This window comes from Macrobrachium nipponense, chromosome 37 (assembly GCF_015104395.2).
Source record: "Macrobrachium nipponense isolate FS-2020 chromosome 37, ASM1510439v2, whole genome shotgun sequence".
Lineage (NCBI taxonomy): Eukaryota > Metazoa > Arthropoda > Malacostraca > Decapoda > Palaemonidae > Macrobrachium > Macrobrachium nipponense.
Genome location: NC_061097.1, coordinates 41,465,677 through 41,486,698, shown reverse-complemented (window position 1 = coordinate 41,486,698; position 21,022 = coordinate 41,465,677). Strand labels below are relative to the sequence as shown.

The window sequence follows — 21,022 nt, the reverse complement described above, 5'->3', positions numbered from 1 at the left end:
GTGTTACAGATAATAACAGAGTCCCTCAATATGATAACATTAAAAACAGATAATATGATAAAGATATTTCCGGAGAACTTCTGGAAGAAAAAGGAATTAGCAACAAAGATAAAAAGGCCTGCAGGGCGAGAATCCGTAGTTGAAGATAGATTCCTGCAAGGAAGGAAGATTAAGATTACATATAACTCACCCCCAGGAATAATGGACGATCGACCTGTGCATGGAGAACACTCACTGACACAAACCAAATGAATAAAGGATTGTACTTAGCTGCGGCTTTTAAGAGGGAGATCGTAGTGTTTTGATGATGTCACAGCCTCGCCTTGCCCGTCTTGCTCCGCGGTTGACCGATATCTCGACTCGCCTTCTGATCATGCGTTGTTTGTCTGTAGAATGATTCGCTTCCCGTTGAAGATCCGATGCTGCAGACACGTCTGGTTTATTTCTTGGATATATGTGATGAAAGACGTTCACTAGACTATGCTATCGCCTCTTGAATGCATCTCGATGAAGGACATTGCTTAGTGTTTGTAGGATGCTTATTGTTGCCTCTAAGTTGCTTGAAGATCCTCTTTCCTCTGTTGACTTCCGATATGTTACATTTTCTATGATTCCGTAAGCTTCGGTTAACGTAGAGACGTCTGACTGCCACCAGATGTACAGGTTTCGCCTATGTACAGGAAGGCGTCCCGTTGGATGTTATACCCTGCGACTGTCATACACAAGTATCTGTTGTCTACTTCCCATACTCGTCGGAGTGACATCGATGCAGAGAGCTTTTCTAAGTTCCCATTAGTATCTTCCTTGAGTATAGAGGCGAAGACTCAAACTCAGTGTTGCCAAACTTAACAATTTATTAAGAACTACATCTCTGGAGTAGAGGAAGAGTTGGTTTTTGAGAACTGGTCTCTATGAAGAGAAGAAGAGATCTAAAGTTACAAAGTCTTGTACAAAGATAGCAGAACAAAGCTATCTCAGCATACATAACATACAGACAGACGAACATGTGACTAGGAAGTCTCGTGTTATCTCTGCGGGTGATAGGTCACCAGCTTCTCATAGGAAGGCGCTGTGACCTGTTTTACAAGACAATGGTTTTGATTACACAGGCAAAGGCAAACCAGGGCATCGCAAACATAACACGGCAGCGTCTAGCTTGCGTCCTGTTTGTGGGTCATATCACACTCCTGTCTCGCCAGTGACCCCTTGGGTCATGGGCTTACTTACATATATGGAAATTATGTAATTCTTAATGTAATTATTACACATGTGACAGATCACTCGCATGATAGTCTTGGCAAAACATGATCTAGAGCAGTGGTTCCCAAACTGGGGCACACAGCCCCCTTGGGGGCCCATGCAGCAAAATTCAGGGGGTCATAATCTGAGGATATGCATGGGTTGTAGACATATATGGGGTATGCTTGGCGGTGGGTGGTGGGCCATGGACAAATATCCTGTAAGAAAAGTGGGTAACGACCAGAAAAAGTTATGGAACCTCTGTTCTAGAGCCTACGAGAGCTAAGCACGATTTCATATTGTGAAACAGAACTGTATCATTACCCAGAAGGCCATTTCCAAAGGATGTGAAACCCGAGAAAATACTGATTCGCTGTGCTGTTCATGCCTCTTCATTTTAAGATTAGCAATTTTTTTCTACGCGTTTATTCTATTTTTGCTAACAATCATTCAATCTCTGTTTTTTCTTGTTTACTTTTATGCTTACAATCCTCCGGTTTTATTTTTTGTTTGTTTTGCCGTTGCAGCTCAACATTTCTATCTTTTATAACTGTAGCCTTCACTGAATTTGCTCTTTGTTTTTATTTGTGGAAAAGGAAGAACAATGAGGCTAATGAACAAAGAAATACCTGTCAATAAAGGCATCGACACTGTTGGAAAAGGAATTCTGACTCACCGGATCCTGAGTGAAGGGATACTGGGGCATTCTCATTGCCTCTCAACGCAATGAACACTGCGGCACCTACATAAAAGAAAAGCAGATTTCACGGTAAAAAAAAAAAAAGTCAGTCTTCATTGTAAAATAAGTATATTGAATGTTTAGCAACCTGTTCGCGCAATTTTTTTTTGATAATCAAAATATCACATCCTTACATTTACATCAAAAGGGATATTATTTAAATAAGTATTAACAAATATACAGTGAGAATGAGTGTGCAGTTCTCAGATGACAGAACAGCACGAACAGTAAATATTAGAAAAAAATGAATTTCGTTGAATATCGTGACATGATTTCTGAGACAATAAATGTGGCACGAAGCCCAAATCCACATATATCATAACACGCACAAACACACTTGCAAAAATTACGATGGAAAAACGTGCAATACCGTGTCCGAGCAATCGACATCTCTTTTGGACTTCATTTGCAAAACTGACGTCATTCACGATTGTACACACGTCATGGCACTCAGCAAAATAACACGACTCTAAAATTACCTCCGGCAAAAGCTCCTTGGTATTACGTGTCCCGCCATGTTTTTCCATGTTGGCTAGCACCATCAGTGCCGCTCACGTGATGTACTGTAGGCATTACTTAAGGATCTTTACAGCGTCCCTTCGACCCTTAGCTGCAACCTCTTTCATTCCTTTGACTGTACCTCCATTCGTAGTATCTTTATTCCACCTGTATTTCCACCCTCTCCTAACAATTGCTTCATAGTGCAACTGCTTTGAGGTTATCCTCCTGTTACGCCTATCAGACCTTACTGTTGATTTCCGCTTCAGCGCTGAATGACGTCATAGGTCCCAGCTATTGGCCTTATCCAATATTCTATCTAATCAAACAAGTTCGATGAAGATGTCAGACAACGTTTTCCCGTGACAACAATCTCCGAAGGCGCCGAGGCTACAAATCAACAGTCACTTCCAAATGGATAACCTTCAAGTACCTCGAAGAGGGCCTCTCCGTCCTCATCTTCTAAAAAAAAAAAAGTCTTACCTCCCAACCTCATATGACCCAACCCCCTCCCCCCAGGGGGTGTTTCAGCAATTCCTCCCCCCGTCCAACTCTTATCTCCGAGTGATGTCCTATTCACTATAATTCTCGTACCAGGTAATACTCGCAGCTAATTAAGTACAGGAAGGAGGATAATTAGGCCGAAGGATTACAGAGAGAGAGAGAGAGAGAGAGAGAGAGAGAGAGAGAGAGAGAGAGATTGTTCTAGTATAACCAGTGAAGCATTCTGTATTTATTGCCCACATTTTCTAAACGCTGTATATCATCATCATCAGGGCTGCAGCCGATAAAAAAATATAAACATTGCGAATAAATTCAGTGAAATCCTTTACATAGATTAAAATCACAAAAACCCACAATTCAAACTTCTGATTTCCATTTGTCAACAGTTTTAACGCTTTTATGATTGCGGTAAATTTTATATTTTAATGGTTCTATTCTCTGTAAACGACTTCACTACTGAGTCTATTCTCAATTTCATATCTTATATCGTTTTATGGCTCTGGTGATCAGATATAAGTCTCGAAGCGTGGCTAACTAATACATAATGTTGAGTTGGTTATTCTCTGTCTTTTCGTGCTGATTTTTCATTGTTCTATATATATATAGATATATAATATATTAACTATATATATAATTAATTATATACTTATATATATCTATTTAGAATAATCATTAACATCACATCGAACGTGATTCATTTATATATCATTGAGCTACAAATTTCCTTTAATATCTAAATTCACTCTACCTCGGAATTGATATATTTTCATATATGTACCGAAGGGGAATTTTTTTTTTTTTTTTTTTTAGTTGATAACAATTTCGCCCCCACATGGGATCGAACCACTGTCCAAGTGGACAGGAACGAAATCAGGACCCAGTAACGCTATCAAGTCAGCTAACAGAGACTTGATAGCGTCACTGGGTCCTGATTTCGTTCCCGTCCACTTGGACAGTGGTTCGATCCCATGTGGGGGCGAAATTGTTATCAACTAAAAAAAAAAAAAAAAAAATTCCCCTTCGGTACATATATGAAAATATATCAATTCCGAGGTAGAGTGAATTTAGATATTAAAGGAAATTTGTAGCTCAATGATATATAATATATATGTAAGGCCTAGGGTTTTTGATTAATAATATATTATCCATGCGTTCTCTGTGACCTATGGAATGTGGAGAACAGTGTAGAGGTGACGACCTGAGAGTAGCTGACAATGAGATTCTGGGGATGGCGTGAGATAAAAATGATTAGTTCGACAAGTCAATGCACGACAGTTTTATGAACTCTTCTCAAAGTGCCTTTGGGAAACTGGTTGTAGCCAGTAATATGAGGCGTTGTCGAAGTGTGCATTCGTATGTGCGTGTGCGCCTCTTCTATTCATAATGTATCACTAGCCAAGTCTATGGGAAGACTTGCACAGAGATTCGTGGGAGGAAGGCAAAGCCATGATGGCAGATGCCAAAGTGTTTTTATTTATCAGTGAGTGAGATATTCCGGCTGCAATGGGTGAGTTGAATTACTTTAGCCAAGTTGAATTACTTTAGCCAAAGGGATGGCTTGTTTGATATCTTGTAAGATGTTCCATTTTATTAACTTTGTCTTTAAACTTGTGTGTGTACTTACCGGGATGTGTTCTGTATCTTTGAAACAGACGGATCTGGATTTTGGAGGACAAAGAATTCCCGGAGGGGTGTAGACTTTCTTTGGTGACTAGACATTGTACTGTTTTTTGAGTTAGTCTGTAAGACTGGATTACTTGATTGATTGGTTTATTTATTCTTGTTAATAAACGTTAATGTTATGATGCAACTCTCTCATTTTCATTACCTGTTAGAATGGAGAGAAAGAGGTGGAGAGAGAGAGAGAGATTCCTTGGAGAGAGAGAGAGAGAAAGGTTATGAGTAATGGGGTCTGCCTTCCGTTTCGTGTCCACGCTTACCTTATGAATAATGGGGGAAGAATCCCCCCAGTTACAGTGGTGGCAGACGGTTAAGAGGGGATATAAAAGTCTTCTTTCTTTTTCACGCCTAGGAATGCCAATGTAGAGATGGGTGGCCAGTTAGAAAATAAAAGGGGTTATGGCTTAGCGATAGTTTTCGAACAACAAAGCCTTGGTGGGATTGTGGAAAATCGTTAAACTGTTAGTTTTCAGTTACTTAGTGAGAAAAAATGAGAAAATATCTGTCTGTTAACTGTGCTAAAGGGAGGGAAGGATTTTATTGGACTCAGTATTTTTCCCAGGGAGTCAGCCTAGAAGCAGTGAGCGCACCCAGTGTGACTTTTGCTTGTGTAATGACGAGTGTATTCCGAGATACCCGTGCGGGTGTTGTGTTTAATGCATATATCACTGCCGCGTTTTACGAGAATTTCGAGTTATTTTTTTTCCCAATATGGAGTGGTGAGTGTTACAAAACTATTGTTTATCAAAGGGAGAGGGTTTTTGTTTAAATATTTCAGGGTTATGGGATTGGTTCAAGAGGTCAACAATTTTTCTTGTCTTTGCCCCATAGTGACGGGTTTTCTTTATTTGCACGTGTTTATGATAGACGTATTCGTCTTTGTTTTAAACACATGAGAGTGTATAGAGATGTGTTTTTTGCATGTGAACTGTGCTTAGATAAGCGGCCACAATTTTACGGGCTCAGCACATTGCAAGGGGAGTATGGCCTGCCTCGAGGGAGGGTATTGCGAGGGTACCACTGGCCTCCCTCGAGAGATAGTGCAGGGGTGGGTACTAGTGTATACCTTGAGAAGGAGTCCTCAGACACTGTTCAAGGGGAGATGGGGGTACTGCTGTTCTGTCGCTTGACTGAGGGGTTGTTCTCAGGGGGGGAGAAATTTTTTTTTCTCAGTGTGGGTGAACTACCCCTTTTTCTTTTTTTTCTTTGTGTTGGGGATGGTCTGGCCTTGACATTGGATGCTAAGACATCAGCTGATTGATTAGTTGATGAAGTGAAATGCCCGTAGAGTCTTTTTTTTAGAAAAGAGATTTTTTTTTTCTCTCTTTGACGAAGAGAAAAGGAAATAAAGAGAGATTTTTCTTTTCCGTGAATGAGGGGAAAAGTAGTTAACATGCACGGGATGTGTTATATGTTTCTTTGTGCCTTGAAAGACACACATATGTTGGGGAGACACAGATTATTTTTTTTTATTGTGTTGGAGAAATTACTTTGAAATGCCGATGATTGGTGTTGTATCTGTGTTGTGTGGCAATGGTGTTATGTCATGGTGTATGCTGGAGAAGTTGTATGTCATGAGATTCAGCAATACTGTTGTAAGCTATTGCTATTTTGAATTTCACCCTTACTTGAGGTCTTTGCAAGAGAATTATTGCTATGGAGAGTTATTATTATTGTTATTATTAATAATTATTATACTTGAGATGTGTCACGGGAGGTTTGCTTAAGTATAATTATCATTACGGGAGACATATTTTACGAGAGATTTGAGATATTTCATGGGAGATTAGTTGATAATTATTACAGATAATTATTCATGGATAATTATTACAAGGAATTAATGGGAGAAGTCTTGTCTTAGTTAATTGTTGAGTTTTTGTAACTTTGGAGAATATTTTAGTGATTCACGGGGATGAGTTTTGCTGAATCTTGATGAATATGACTGAATCTTGGTGAATTGTGTGGAATCTTGCTGAACTTTTGCTGAACTTTTGCTGAATTTTTGGAGAATGGACAAGCATTAACATTGGTGATATTTTTTGTACTGATACTGATGATTTTGATGATAGCAATTCTTTTTTGGTGATTTTTGTGATAATGATATTTCTGATACTGATTTTTTTTATACTAATACTTGGGTGCCGTAATGCTATCAAGGGAGGTGAAATCTTTTTTTTTTATTTTGGGAGGAACTAACAACACATTATTCTAGTTTTTTTTCTTTTTTTTATGAGTTCAGCAGATAATTGTTTGACATCTAGTGAGTTACGGGAGAGAGTTAACAGTGCCGTTGATTTTTCTTTTCTCCTTTTTTGGAAGTTAGCCATAGCTGACACTTTTTTTACCAAGGGTGAATTTGAATTTATTTTTTCTCTCCAGTTAGTGTGAATATTATCTCAGTTCGTGACTTAGAGTCATTGTTCGGGAACGTGTTTGTGTTTTAGCTATTTGATGCTATAGAGAAATATATGGGAGAATTTTTTTTGCACGTTTTGAATGCATACGTAATGGCACTACATTTCTTCTCTGGATATTTGTGTTCCAGAAATTGTGAGTTTTCTTGCACAATACCCTTGTTGTATTTGTGACAACGTTGTGGGAGATAGGAAACTTGGTTAAGTTTTCTAGTGGCTTATGCTGTAGTGCATATGGAGAAGTCTTGGCTAAGACACTTTGAATTTGGAGTTCTATTATAATGAGTTGTGACACATTGGTGATTTTTTCTAGAATTTTCTAGACAGTTTTATTTGCCGAGTTTTGCCCTTTTTTTTTAGCAATTATGCTAAATGGAGAGAGTTTTATAGTTTTGACTATAACATTGAGTTATTCTCTGGAGAATTGGAGTTATAATTGAGATATATTATTTTGGAGTTATGATTTGAGATATAATATATGGGAGATATATTTTTTGGCCATTTTTGATATTTGCCAATAATGTGATGAGAGCTATGTTTAGTTCAATTATTTTGCAGCCATCTTTGTTGCAAATGGAGACACATATTTGGAGATTATGGGGCAATATTTGTGAGTGTGTGAGTTAGTTGCCTTGAGTGCACATTTTTTGGAGATATATTTTTTGGAGCCTTGTTTTGTTCCACATGGAGTATTGGGGAAATAGAGGTAAATGTTTTGTATTTGCCAAAATAGAGGTGATTATTCTCTATTCTTGGAGTGGTGTCTTTTTTTTACTGACATGTGGCTATTGGAGAAATAAGAGAATAATATAATGGGGTTGGTTATTAACCAAATGGAGGAAATATTTTTATAACCGGAGTGGTGTTATTATTAATATGGTGTCTCATAATGGAGCTGGAATTAATCTTTGGCGGGTGACCCCTTTTTTTTTTTTTTTTTGTGGTTATGGAGTTTTTTTGAGCCAAGAGAAGATTTCTGTGGTTCTCTTTTTTGGTTTCGTGACTATTTAGAGGCTAGTGTCATTACTGCATTACGAGTCATTTGGAGATGTGTGCATGTTTTGTGTTCACAAGTGTGTTATTTTGGAGGCATATAATTTGGGCAAAGTCATGTTGAGAGAATAAGTCTTCGAGACAATTTTTGAATACATTAGTAATATCCTGGAGTTAATTCTGTGAAATGTGTCAGTTAGACCTTTTTTTCTAGAGAATCATGAGTTTCCAAACTTATGTGTCTGACTAGACAATTCTTATGCTGATGTTAGAGCATGCGTCCGCAGGCGATTTTTCTGCTGACAAGCGATGTGATGAGCCGTGTGCTGATTCTTTTCCTCTGATGGTGATAGATCAGAATTTTTGCAATATCTGGAAATGTTGACAATAGCATTTCACGAAAGCGCATGGGTAAGAGTTTGCTTTCTGGCAAATTCCGGGCCTTTACATGGAGCATTTCTTGGGATAAACGCGGGAGTTATGCATATTATACATGTATTATGTATTTTGTGATTGGGGAAATCTATTTGTGATTATCTTTTTTTTATTTTTCTTCCTTTTCCTATGAGAGATATAATTTGGGGATTGAGCTTCAGTAACATTTCTTTTTTGGACGGGAGATTTGATTTTACCGGGAGATGTAATTTTTCTGGGGTTGTTACTTACGTAAATGGGAGTTTGACATTAAGTCTCATTGTGATTAATTATTGAGCAGTAAAGGGGTTTTTGCTGTTAAAAGTTGGAGATTTTTACTGATTTTGTGGGTTGTTCAAATATCAGAGTTTGAGAGAACATTTTTGGGTCTGGGTGTGTTACGAGATTCTTTTTTTCCTTGGGCTCATTGCGATTTTTGTCTTTTCCTTTTTTTTTTTCTTGTGAGCACATTCGAGTTTGAAATGCGAGTGCAGAGTTCCGTGGAGTTGCTGTGATTTCTGAGTTGTGTGTGTGCTGATGTGTGAGTTTGGAGAATTGAGTTGGAGAACTAGAACTTGATGTTTTTTTTTCTTAGAGAGTTGTGATAATGACTTATGATTTAGTAGTCATATTAAGGGAGTTAATTGGGAGACGTTCAGTTAGTATTTCTGACTTTTTGAGATCATTGTTTGATAGAAGTAGTATGTCTGGGTTAATTTTCTTAGATTGACCAAAGACTTGACTGACATACTAACACCAAAAGTCGTTCCCCGACACCAGCAAGACGTCCACCAGCCGTGAGGTTGCTGCCATGTTGCCCAGGGTGATTACAAGTATTTCCATGATGGTGATCGCGAGAGAATTCTACAGCGTGTTTTTGGGGATCTACAGAAGCCGTGAGAAGTCTTCTACAATGAGGGAGGCATTCCGTCTTCCTACAGCCTGCTATAGCCTGTTGCTGTCTGTGCAGCTAGTTGCAGACAAGCGAAGAGGGAGATTCAAGAATCCTAATGCAGAAAATATGAGAGAAAATGCGTCTAGTGTTATTGGGAGAGATAAGAGTAACAGTCTTTATTTTATAATGCCAGAGACATGCAGTTATTTCTTGTATTTTGTTTTAAGCCGGCCAGTGTTTTGTGTTATAAGCAATTTTGCTAGGCGGGAGCTAGCATTTGTGCGAGGCCGAGCTATCTGTAAGGTCTAGGGTTTTTGATTAATAATATATTATCCATGCGTTCTCTGTGACCTATGGAATGTGGAGAACAGTGTAGAGGTGACGACCTGAGAGTAGCTGACAATGAGATTCTGGGGATGGCGTGAGATAAAAATGATTAGTTCGACAAGTCAATGCACGACAGTTTTATGAACTCTTCTCAAAGTGCCTTTGGGAAACTGGTTGTAGCCAGTAATATGAGGCGTTGTCGAAGTGTGCATTCGTATGTGTGTGTGTGCGCCTCTTCTATTCATAATGTATCACTAGCCAAGTCTATGGGAAGACTTGCACAGAGATTCGTGGGAGGAAGGCAAAGCCACGATGGCAGATGCCAAAGTGTTTTTATTTATCAGTGAGTGAGATATTCCGGCTGCAATGGGTGAGTTGAATTACTTTAGCCAAGTTGAATTACTTTAGCCAAAGGGATGGCTTGTTTGATATCTTGTAAGATGTTCCATTTTATTAACTTTGTCTTTAAACTTGTGTGTGTACTTACCGGGATGTGTTCTGTATCTTTGAAACAGACGGATCTGGATTTTGGAGGACAAAGAATTCCCGGAGGGGTGTAGACTTTCTTTGGTGACTAGACATTGTACTGTTTTTTGAGTTAGTCTGTAAGACTGGATTACTTGATTGATTGGTTTATTTATTCTTGTTAATAAACGTTAATGTTATGATGCAACTCTCTCATTTTCATTACCTGTTAGAATGGAGAGAAAGAGGTGGAGATAGAGAGAGAGATTCCTTGGAGAGAGAGAGAGAGAAAGGTTATGAGTAATGGGGTCTGCCTTCCGTTTCGTGTCCACGCTTACCTTATGAATAACGGGGGAAGAATCCCCCCAGTTACATATATATATATATTATATTTATATTTATATATATAATATAATAGGATCCGTTATCTTCTAATTATATATATAATATTCTATAAAAATATATATTATATTCTATATATATTCTATAATATTTATATATTATTCTTATCTTAAAATATAATAATATATGTATATATATATATATATATATATAATATATTATATTATATATATATATATATATATATATATATATATATATATAACAATTATATAACTATATATATATATATATATATATATATATATATATACTATATAATATATATATATATATATATATATATATATCTTATAAAATCTATAATATTATATATATACTATACTATATATATATATACTATATATAAGCGAATTCCACAGGAAAATGATAGTAAGAAATCCAAGCGCTTTCATCTTTACTCAGACATTGTCAAGGAGTTAATGAGGTACAATTGGAGAGAAAGGTCTCAGGTACAACACAAGATCAAGAATAACAGATGGTTAATTGTCAAAAGGGCAAAAATTAAAAGAGATAATCCAGGATTATCGGATATCACATGGTCACAAACCTAAACAGATTGACCCTAACCGAAATTACAAAGTTTCTTTACAGTCCAAAACATGTAAAAACTAAATATATTAATTTTGTTGCTTATATTTATCTACAAATTTTTTCATTATGAAAGCATCAAGTTTAAATAAACCAAGACTTAAATTTAGAGCATTTCTATTATTTAACTTGATGAAACAAGATTCAATGATATTCCTTTTAACTGTGTCATTACATGGGATTAAGGCTCTTGCTTGACTCCGGTTAATAGGATGGTCTAAATCTCTCATATGTACGAATAATGCATTCGATATTTGCCCAGTTATCACAGAATATTGGTGCTATTTGAGACGTTGTGAAATAGATTTACAGGTTTGTCCGTAATAGACTTTATCACACTTTTTGCAAGGAATTTCATATATGCAGCCTGGAAGATCTTTAGGAGAATTTTTTATTATTAAACTCTTGACATTAATATTACTGAAAACAACATTTATGTTAAAAAGCTTTAAAATTAATATATTTAGTTTTTACATGTTTTGGACTGTAAAGAAACTGTTTAGGTTTGTGACCGTGTGACGTCCGATAATCCTGGATTATCTCTTTCAATTTTTACCCTTTTGACAATTAACCATCTGGTATTCTTGATCTTGTGTTGTACCAAAGACCTTTCACTCCAATTGTACCTCATTACCTCCTTGACAATGTCCGAGTAAAGACGAAAGCGCTTGGATTTCTGACCATCATTTTCCTGTGGAATTCGCTTATTTATGAAGTCACGTGCATCTACTGTGATTTTTTAAGCATATATATATATATATATATATATATATATATATATATATATATATATATGTCAACTTGCCAATTTTTAAACAACTTTATATTTTTAAATATCAAACCACACACAAACACACACGCACACATTTTTTATAGGAGAATAGAAAAGACCTTCTATAAAAGAAATGCAGCTGAAGCACATATCTTCTTCAACAGAAAGAGGGTCTTCTCCCTATATATGTATACACACACACACACACACACACACATATATATATATATATATATATATATATTTATTTATTTATATGAATGATTCTTGAAGACTTTAACGAAAATTAAACTGAATGACGTCATGTAGTCTAGGCCCGATGGAAAAGACAAAACCCCACTGGTCCTCTTCTCATTAATATTTTTGTAAGATTTATCGTGGAGTCTTCCTCTCTAGATTTACGACGCATTCTATTAAGAAGTTTTTGTAAAATCATGTAGTGTTTTGCTGCTTGAACCAGCAACATCTGCATGCATATAATATCATGGGGTATTTAGTGATCAAAACAGTAGAGCTTTGCTGACTGAACCAGCAACATCTGCATATAATATCATGTGGTGTTTTGCTGAATAGAATAGCAACACTTACATCTAATTATGTGGTGTTTTGTTGACCATAAAAGCAGCGGCTACATATCACAATTCAATCAATTTTCTATCGTTACTCCATTTATAAGCTTCTCTTCAACCTCTAACTACCTTCCTCATGACAAAATCCAAGTAAGGGGCAAACAGAAAAGGCGACATAATATTCCCCTGTGGCAACCACTATTGACTGTAAATTTACACGACGAAATGAAAATGTGTATGCAGGTCATTGACTGTCTATTATCATCATTATTGTGAAATATTAAAAAGATGACACGACATTACCGAAAAAAACCGTTCATTTGCAAACCAAGGTTCCACGGAATAGCATCACCGGACGTGAAAATGGAAAAGCCAAGAATGGAAGAAGAAGAATTCTCTGACGTACATCCTAGACCTTGGTGTTTCTCGTAGGCGAGTTTCAGCACCAACACCACTGTACCCTCCCCTACTCTCTCCTCAACGAGGACGTTTCTCCCCCATATATCCTCATCACCTGGGCTTCGGAGGTCCTTCTGCTGAAATCCTCTGCCGGGTCTCTTCCTCTCCCTGTCCGTATATCCTTCTACTTACTTGCTCTGTCTGACATACGGTTGGCTTTCAGGTCCTGGTCTGTAACTGCCGCCTTGCGCATGCGCACGACTTCTTCTTCTTGTTATTATAATCATTGCTGTTATCAGTAATGATAATCAATATCGTCCTTATTTTCAAAATTTTTGTACAGATTACAATGGAAATACTAATAAAAAATCATCCCGCTATTGGACTTGTATTTCTTGCAAAAATAACGAAGAGAAAATGTAGCGAGTCTGTGTACATTGCAAAAACTTAAATGTTATTTAGATCTTTGTTTCGTTCAATCTTTGATCATACCTAGACTATCCTTACACTATTCACCATAACCCCCCCCCCCCCTCTCTCTCTCTCTCTCTCTCTCTCTTCTCTCTCTCTCTCTCTCTCTCTCTCTCAAGAGTCAAGGGGCACAATTAACTTGCAACGCAGTTTCCCATGAAATAAAATCTAAAAATAATTATGACCAGTAATCAACAAATTAATAACACTGAGAAAATAAATTACTACGAAATAAAACAACATGAGCTACAATACTAGAACAAGTGAATAAAAGGAAGAGAGGAAGAAGTTAAAAAATGCAAATAAATAAGCATGCACATACGTACATTAACATTTATGAAAGAAAATGCTCTTGTGAGTGACCTCTTCTCTTGCACGGTTCATTTGGCTTACTTACTTTTTCATCTATTTATTTATTTATATATATATTTCGTGATGATTTTCCATTTACGTTCGAATAAGAGTTTCCTCATTCTTTTAGTTCTGAGCGATTTATTTTGCAGGAGACGGAGGTTTAAGTTTAAGAGTAATTTTTTTTTTTTATTTTGTGGAACAAGCAAGCACAAATTCAAATTTGTTTTCTTTCTCGTTATTATACAAATTCACATACGCACATATAGCGGGCAAAAAAAGAAAAAAAAAGGAAAATAATCAGTTATCAGAAATAAACTTAAAATATACATGTAAGATATTCTTACACAGAATCTGAAGAGACGATGATGATGGCCTAGCAAATGATCGCGGCTTTTAATAATAATAATAATAATAATAATAATAATAATAATAATAATAATAATAATAATAATAATAATGGGAATAATGGAAGGAGGAGATATAAAACACCAAGAGATGAAGGACACGATCAGGAAAGAATATATGCAGAGACTCAAGGCGATACTCAAGTCAAAACTCAATGGTGGAAATATGATAAAAGCCATAAACACATGGGCAGTGCCAGTAATCAGATACAGCGCAGGAATAGTGGAATGGACGAAGGCAGAACTCCGCAGCATAGATCAGAAAACCAGGAAACATATGACAATACACAAGCACTACACCCAAGAGCAAATACGGACAGACTATACATAACACGAAAGGAAGGAGGGAGAGGACTACTAAGTATAGAGGACTGCGTCAACATTGAAAACAGAGCACTGGGGCAATATCTGAAAACCAGTGAAGACGAGTGGCTAAAGAGTGCATGGGAAGAAGGACTAATAAAAGTAGACGAAGACCCAGAAATATACAGAGACAGGAGAAAGACAGAAAGAACAGAGGACTGGCACAACAAACCAATGCACGGACAATACATGAGACAGACTAAAGAATTAGCCAAGCGATGACAATTGGCAATGGCTACAGAGGGGAGAGCTAAAGAAGGAAACTGAAGGAATGATAACAGCGGCACAAGATCAGGCCCTAAGAACCAGATATGTTCAAAGTACGATAGACGGAAATAACATCTCTCCCATATGTAGGAAGTGCAATACGAAAAATGAAACCATAAACCACATAGCAAGTGAATGCCCGGCACTTGCAGAACCAGTACAAAAAGAGGCATGATTCAGTGGCAAAAGCCCTCCACTGGAGCCTGTGCAAGAAACATCAGCTACCTTGCAGTAATAAGTGGTACGAGCACCAACCTGAGGGAGTGATAGAAAACGATCAGGCAAAGATCCTCTGGGACTATGGTATCAGAACGGATAGGGTGATACGTGCAAATAGACCAGACGTGACGTTGATTGACAAAGTCAAGAAGAAAGTATCACTCATTGATGTCGCAATACCATGGGACACCAGAGTTGAAGAGAAGGAGAGGGAAAAAATGGATAAGTATCAAGATCTGAAAATAGAAATAAGAAGGATATGGGATATGCCAGTGGAAATCGTACCCATAATCATAGGAGCACTAGGCACGATCCCAAGATCCCTGAAAAGGAATCTAGAAAAACTAGAGGCTGAAGTAGCTCCAGGTCTCATGCAGAAGAGTGTGATCCTAGAAACGGCACACATAGTAAGAAAAGTGATGGACTCCTAAGGAGGCAGGATGCAACCCGGAACCCCACACTATAAATACCACCCAGTCGAATTGGAGGACTGTGATAGAGCAAAAAAAAAAAAAAAAAAATAAAATAAAAATAAAAAAAAAAAATAATAATAATAATAATAATATAATGCCAATGGAAATTGTACCCATAATCATAGGAACACTAGGAGGCACGATCCCAAGATCCCTGAAAAGGAATCTGGTAAAACTAGACGCTGAAGTAGCTTCGGGACTCATGCAGCAGAGTGTGCTCCTAGAGGCAGCGAACATAGTGAGGAAAATGATGGACTCCTAAGGAGGCAGGATACAACCCGTAACCCCACACCACTATAAATACCATCTTGTCGAATTGGAGGGCTGTAATAGACAAAAAAATAAATAACGTAAAATAGAATGAAATAAAATAAATTAAATGATGATGATAATAATAATAATAATAATAATGGCTAAGAAATTCAAAATCTTGAGAAAAAAATAATTTTTGTAATAGAGCTTCACAGTTATATATAGTAAAAGACGAAAGCAAAGACTTTTGAACACTGATGGGAAATTGTTCTTGCTTTCGTCTTCAACATAGTAATACAGTTTACTATATAATTGTGGACTTTTATTACCCAAACAGTTTTTCGCGACACTGTGAAAATCTTAGCCAATTATCATTGTTATCATTATAATTATCATTATTATTGATTCGTTGAAAGCCGGGATCATTTGTTAGGTCCGCACTACAAATCTGGCACCACGTAGATACAGCTGTTGCTGGCCCAGTGGAGTTGTATTCAATAATAATAATAATAATAATAATAATAATAATAATAATAATAATAATAATAATAATAATAATAATAATAATAATAATATCTTTTAAGGTCATGCCTACATATAAATACAATATTCGACTGGCAACTACTTCCCTGAATTTGCTGCTGGTCCAGCAGTCATTTTTTTGAGGAACCATGCCTGTACCGCTTCTCTCCTTCCCCGACTCGGGGATCGAACGCGGGATCCTTGATTGAGCACCGAGATTGATGCAATTATTGTGCACTCCATTTCAGCTGGTGGTCATGACAAATGCAGAATGTATAAGCAACGGAGAAAGTACGAAATAAATTTACGTAACGCATAAAACAAGATCAATTACCAGAGACTATAACGGGAGAAACTTTAAGAATTTGTTAAAGCCTGCAGCGAGTAAAATAAAAAATTTTTTTAAATCTGGTTGCATCGTTCGGGGAAAACACAGGTGGGCGCTATGTTTCCTAATAACGGGAATTTGAAGGTTCTGCAAAGTAAGGAATAATCCTCAAAAATGTTCTATAGCTGGTTCACTTAAGGTAGATTCTTGGGTGAGCCCTATATCTACGAGACGTTTGTTTGGCGGGCTCTGATTGGCTGGGAGCTGACTACCTCCAGGTACCAGCCAATCAGCGGCCGCCAAACAAATGTCTCGTAAGCATACGGCTCATCCAAGAATCTACCTTATGTGAACCAGCTATAGTTTACGTTATTTTTCTCTACGTCACAGGGTAACCACATAATTTCCAGACCCTTGTAAAATGAGTCTGAGGGATTCTCGTCAGTTTAAGCAAGACAGAGTTGAAGAAGGTGGACAGGGATAAAGATTGTAATGTAGTGAGGATTTACAGCGGCTTCTCTTTAGGCAAGAGCCCGTGCCGACAACAGAGAGCAAGAGCCACGGATGATGATTAAAAAGCAGAGCGCATTTATACAGGGTGTCCATAAAGTCCCAGTACCAGTACAAGTATTTATTGCTCTGAACATATAACATAAAGTAATGCAGTTTTTTTGTAGATTGTTCTATATTTCCTCAAGTTTGCATTCAGAGCACTTCGTTCTACAGAAAACTGCATTACTCTATGTCATATGGTTTCTGAGCAATAAATACTTGTAATGGTACTGGGACTTTATGGACACCCTAGTCCGAGCAAACCATCACAGCCTCACAGGTGCGACTTTACTACCTGGGCGAGAGGCCGCGCCTGCGTGAAGCGGAAAAGCGAACTTTCTCCAAAGTCCAAAGAAATGACAACAAAGGTGACCCTGGATTCTGAAGAGAGAGAGAGAGAGAGAGAGAGAGAGAGAGAGGCGAGATCAAAGCGAGGGAGGAAACAGCTACGAACGTCAAGTTTGAGGGCAAGAGATCTTGACATAAAATCTCGACGGAATGTAGACTAAGAAAATATGACGATGAGATTTTGTTTTTTCACCCAATTAATATAATTGAAAATGAAATTGGAAGATGAATTCAGAAATTACAAAATGGGACAATAGATTACGTGAACATCATACAAAAACTGAACTGAAACATAATGAAGAGAATTCGTGAAAATATTTTTATTATTATTTTACGAATACGCAGAAAAAAATAACGATAGAATATTCAACAAGAAATTCAAATGAAGGCAAGATTGAAGATGAAAGTTGAGTGCAGATTCCACAAGAAAGTTTCAGAGAGAGAGAGAGAGAGAGAGAGAGAGAGAGAGAGAGAGAGAGAGAGAGAGAGAGAGAGAGAGTCTTCTTTTACCTTTATTTACAGGGAGTATGAAGAAAGCACAGGTCAGCTGAGTGCAGATTTCACAAGAAAGTTTCAAAGAGAGAGAGAGAGAGAGAGAGAGAGAGAGAGAGAGAGAGAGAGAGAGAGAGAGAGAGGAAAGTCTTCTTCTACCTTTATTTACAGCTAGCCTTCACAGCAATGTGAGTATGAAGAAAGCAGAGATAAGTGACGCGAAAAAAAAAACGGGTATTCAAGTCACACATTTATCTTAATTCCGAAAAAATTGAAAACCAAAAACTAGTCTCTCATATGACTGAGAAAACCCACTGCCGGAGAGAAGGCCACTAATTCAGGACTCCCAATTAGCATAACTTGAGAGGAAATAGCTGATTGCAATTACGACGGACAGCTGAAGGAGTTTTTTTTTTTTTTAATCATTCCTGCTTCTTTGGAAGCAAAACTTCCCATGGTGGGTCATCAGAATGAATGAAAATAAATAAGAACGATCCCCCAAAAATATCTAAAAGTAAACGAATCAATATTTGCAGTATACATATTTATGAGTGGCAAAAAACCTTTATATATATATATATATATATATATATATATATATATATATATATATATATATATATATAGTCTTAAACAAATCAATATTTACAGTATATGTATTTATAACTGTAAACTATATTATATATATATATATATATATATATATATCTATAATATATATATATATATATATATATATATATATATATATATATATCATACTCCTTTTCCCTGACAGGTTAGCTTCAGAAGTGTTAGCCTTCCAGGGCTCAGAAAGTAATTTGGGATTAAGCTGCATTTATTTATATTGCATATCAATATAATATATATTATATAATATGTATATATAATATATCTATTATATATAATAAATATACATATATTATATATATATAATATATATACATATATATTATCCTATATTATATATAATATTATATAATATAAATTAATTTTTTTTTTTTTTATAAATTTTTTTATATATATAACTATAAATTATATTAAAGCACACTTTACATCAGAGGCAAGAATTCAGGGCAATGGCACATCTAAATTCAATGTCTATTAAAGTTATATCAATCATCATTCACAGTTAGTGTATTCTTGCCTGAACATTTGTAATCAAACTACGAAACAATATTCTTTCTGTCAAATTCTCAACTCTCCCAATGACTTTCCCTAAAGAAAATTTATTGGCCCTTTGCTGTAATCTTTTCTAAGGACTTTTTTTTTTTTATTACCTCTATTGAGTTTTGTCTCCACATAAGCACTTGTAATCTATATACGTAGTTATTTTCGCCTTAAAAAAAGCTTTGCTTATATTATGGTTACAGATTTTGTCTTTTTTTTTTTTTTCATAATGATGTTTCCTATAAAAATCGGTCTTCCGGTCATAATCGATTTTTTAATATATATATATATATATATATATATATATTATATATATATATATATATATATATATATATATATATATATATAATATATATATATATATATAAAATGCGGTGTTTTTATAGGTGCTCGTGCGAAGATGGCTCTTCAGATAAGGATTACTCCTTCCAGGATGTCTTTTCAAACTGGAATTACCCTCGGAGTCTCGCCCGGTCTCTTTAATAGTATGATAATGTCTTTCAATTAAAACTTTGGCACCGGGATTTTACCTGGTTCTCCATTCATCCCTATCGGATTTTTGTTCCCGTCTTTCCGACCGTTCCGTAACAGGGATGGGGAATATGAAGGGGGAGGGGGTTGGTTGGTGGCGGGGGGAGGGGGTGGTGTTAGGATGGGGAGTGGTCATCAATATTTTCGCCCACGTATAGATTTTTTGTTAGCTACTATTCATTTCATTTGTTGGATCCCGAGAAGCTGTGCTGTGTGAGACTCTTATACATTATCGTATTTGGCAACTGAAAGGTTCCAGATCTTGGTGAGGCTGTTGTCATAAGAACACATTTTTCCGGTAATAAAAGTAGCGCAGGTTCGTCACTTTGCCTCTTGCAGGAGCACCTTTATTTAATCTAAGACATGACAAAAAAAAGTCAAATAATTTTATTCCTCAACTATAGTAGATTCACATCAACCGTGCATTTGACGTCAAGGCCAGTCCCTTACGACGCTCCTGATTGGCTGTTTTCAGGAGATGTGGGACATACATCCTGCCTACGTGAACTCTCTCGAGAGACAGTTCCCAGCCCTGTGATTGGCTTATCAATAGCCAATCAGGAGCGTCGTGAGGCACTGGCCTAGACGTCAAATGCACGTTTGATGTGAATCTACTATAACAACGATTAGAATTGAACGCAAATAAACAGGTAAAAACAGCGACGCACTTTCTTCGTCGTCGAGTTTTCTGTACAGTGTAAAATCGGGACCAGGTGACAGCAGAAAGAGGAGATCTCACTTACTAAAAAGAAAAGCATGAAGGACTAAATCGATAAAAATGCATTAAAATGGAAGGAGGATAATATCAGGGTAGTAAAGCATTGCCTCTTTGCTTGATAATTAATAACAAGATGTGATAATCTCACCTTTCAAGTCTCAAGTGGTTCACTCTCCCTCTCCCCCTTCCTCTCTATTCTAATCCAATTTCTCACCTCAAAACCATCCTCATGAACTCCCTAAGTAGGCCTATCACTTAAACTACCATAAAAAAAAGATAAATTCAGATAAACTGATCTTGCTCTAAATCATGATAGTGACAATAAAGTCGATCTTACTATAAACTAATTACGAGAAGATAAAATTAAAAGAATGAACTTGAGTAGATCTTGTCGTGAACAATGAAACAGAAGATAAACTGACTGACTAGACCTTGGGTCTTGCAGCAAACACGAACCAAGTGAGAGACGAGAAATTCAAACTAAACAAACACGAACCATATAAGAGAAGAGAAATTCAAACGAAACAAACGCAAACCATATGAGAGAAGAGAAATTCAAACTAAACAAACACAAATCATGTGAGAGAAGAGAAATTCGAACTAAACAAACACGAACCATGCGAGAGAAGAGAACATCAAACTAGACAATGGATC

General features: G+C 36.6%; 1 long non-coding RNA gene across 3 annotated transcripts in view; it reads right to left on the bottom strand.

Moving 5' to 3' along the window:
* LOC135209186 (uncharacterized) overlaps positions 1-21,022 on the bottom strand; it is a 490,707-nt gene that overhangs the window by 26,199 nt on the left and 443,486 nt on the right. For all 3 annotated transcript variants that reach the window (XR_010313312.1, XR_010313310.1, XR_010313311.1), the window contains one exon: positions 1,916-1,981. This is a non-coding gene — a long non-coding RNA (uncharacterized LOC135209186). The remainder of the gene's footprint in view (positions 1-1,915; positions 1,982-21,022) is intronic.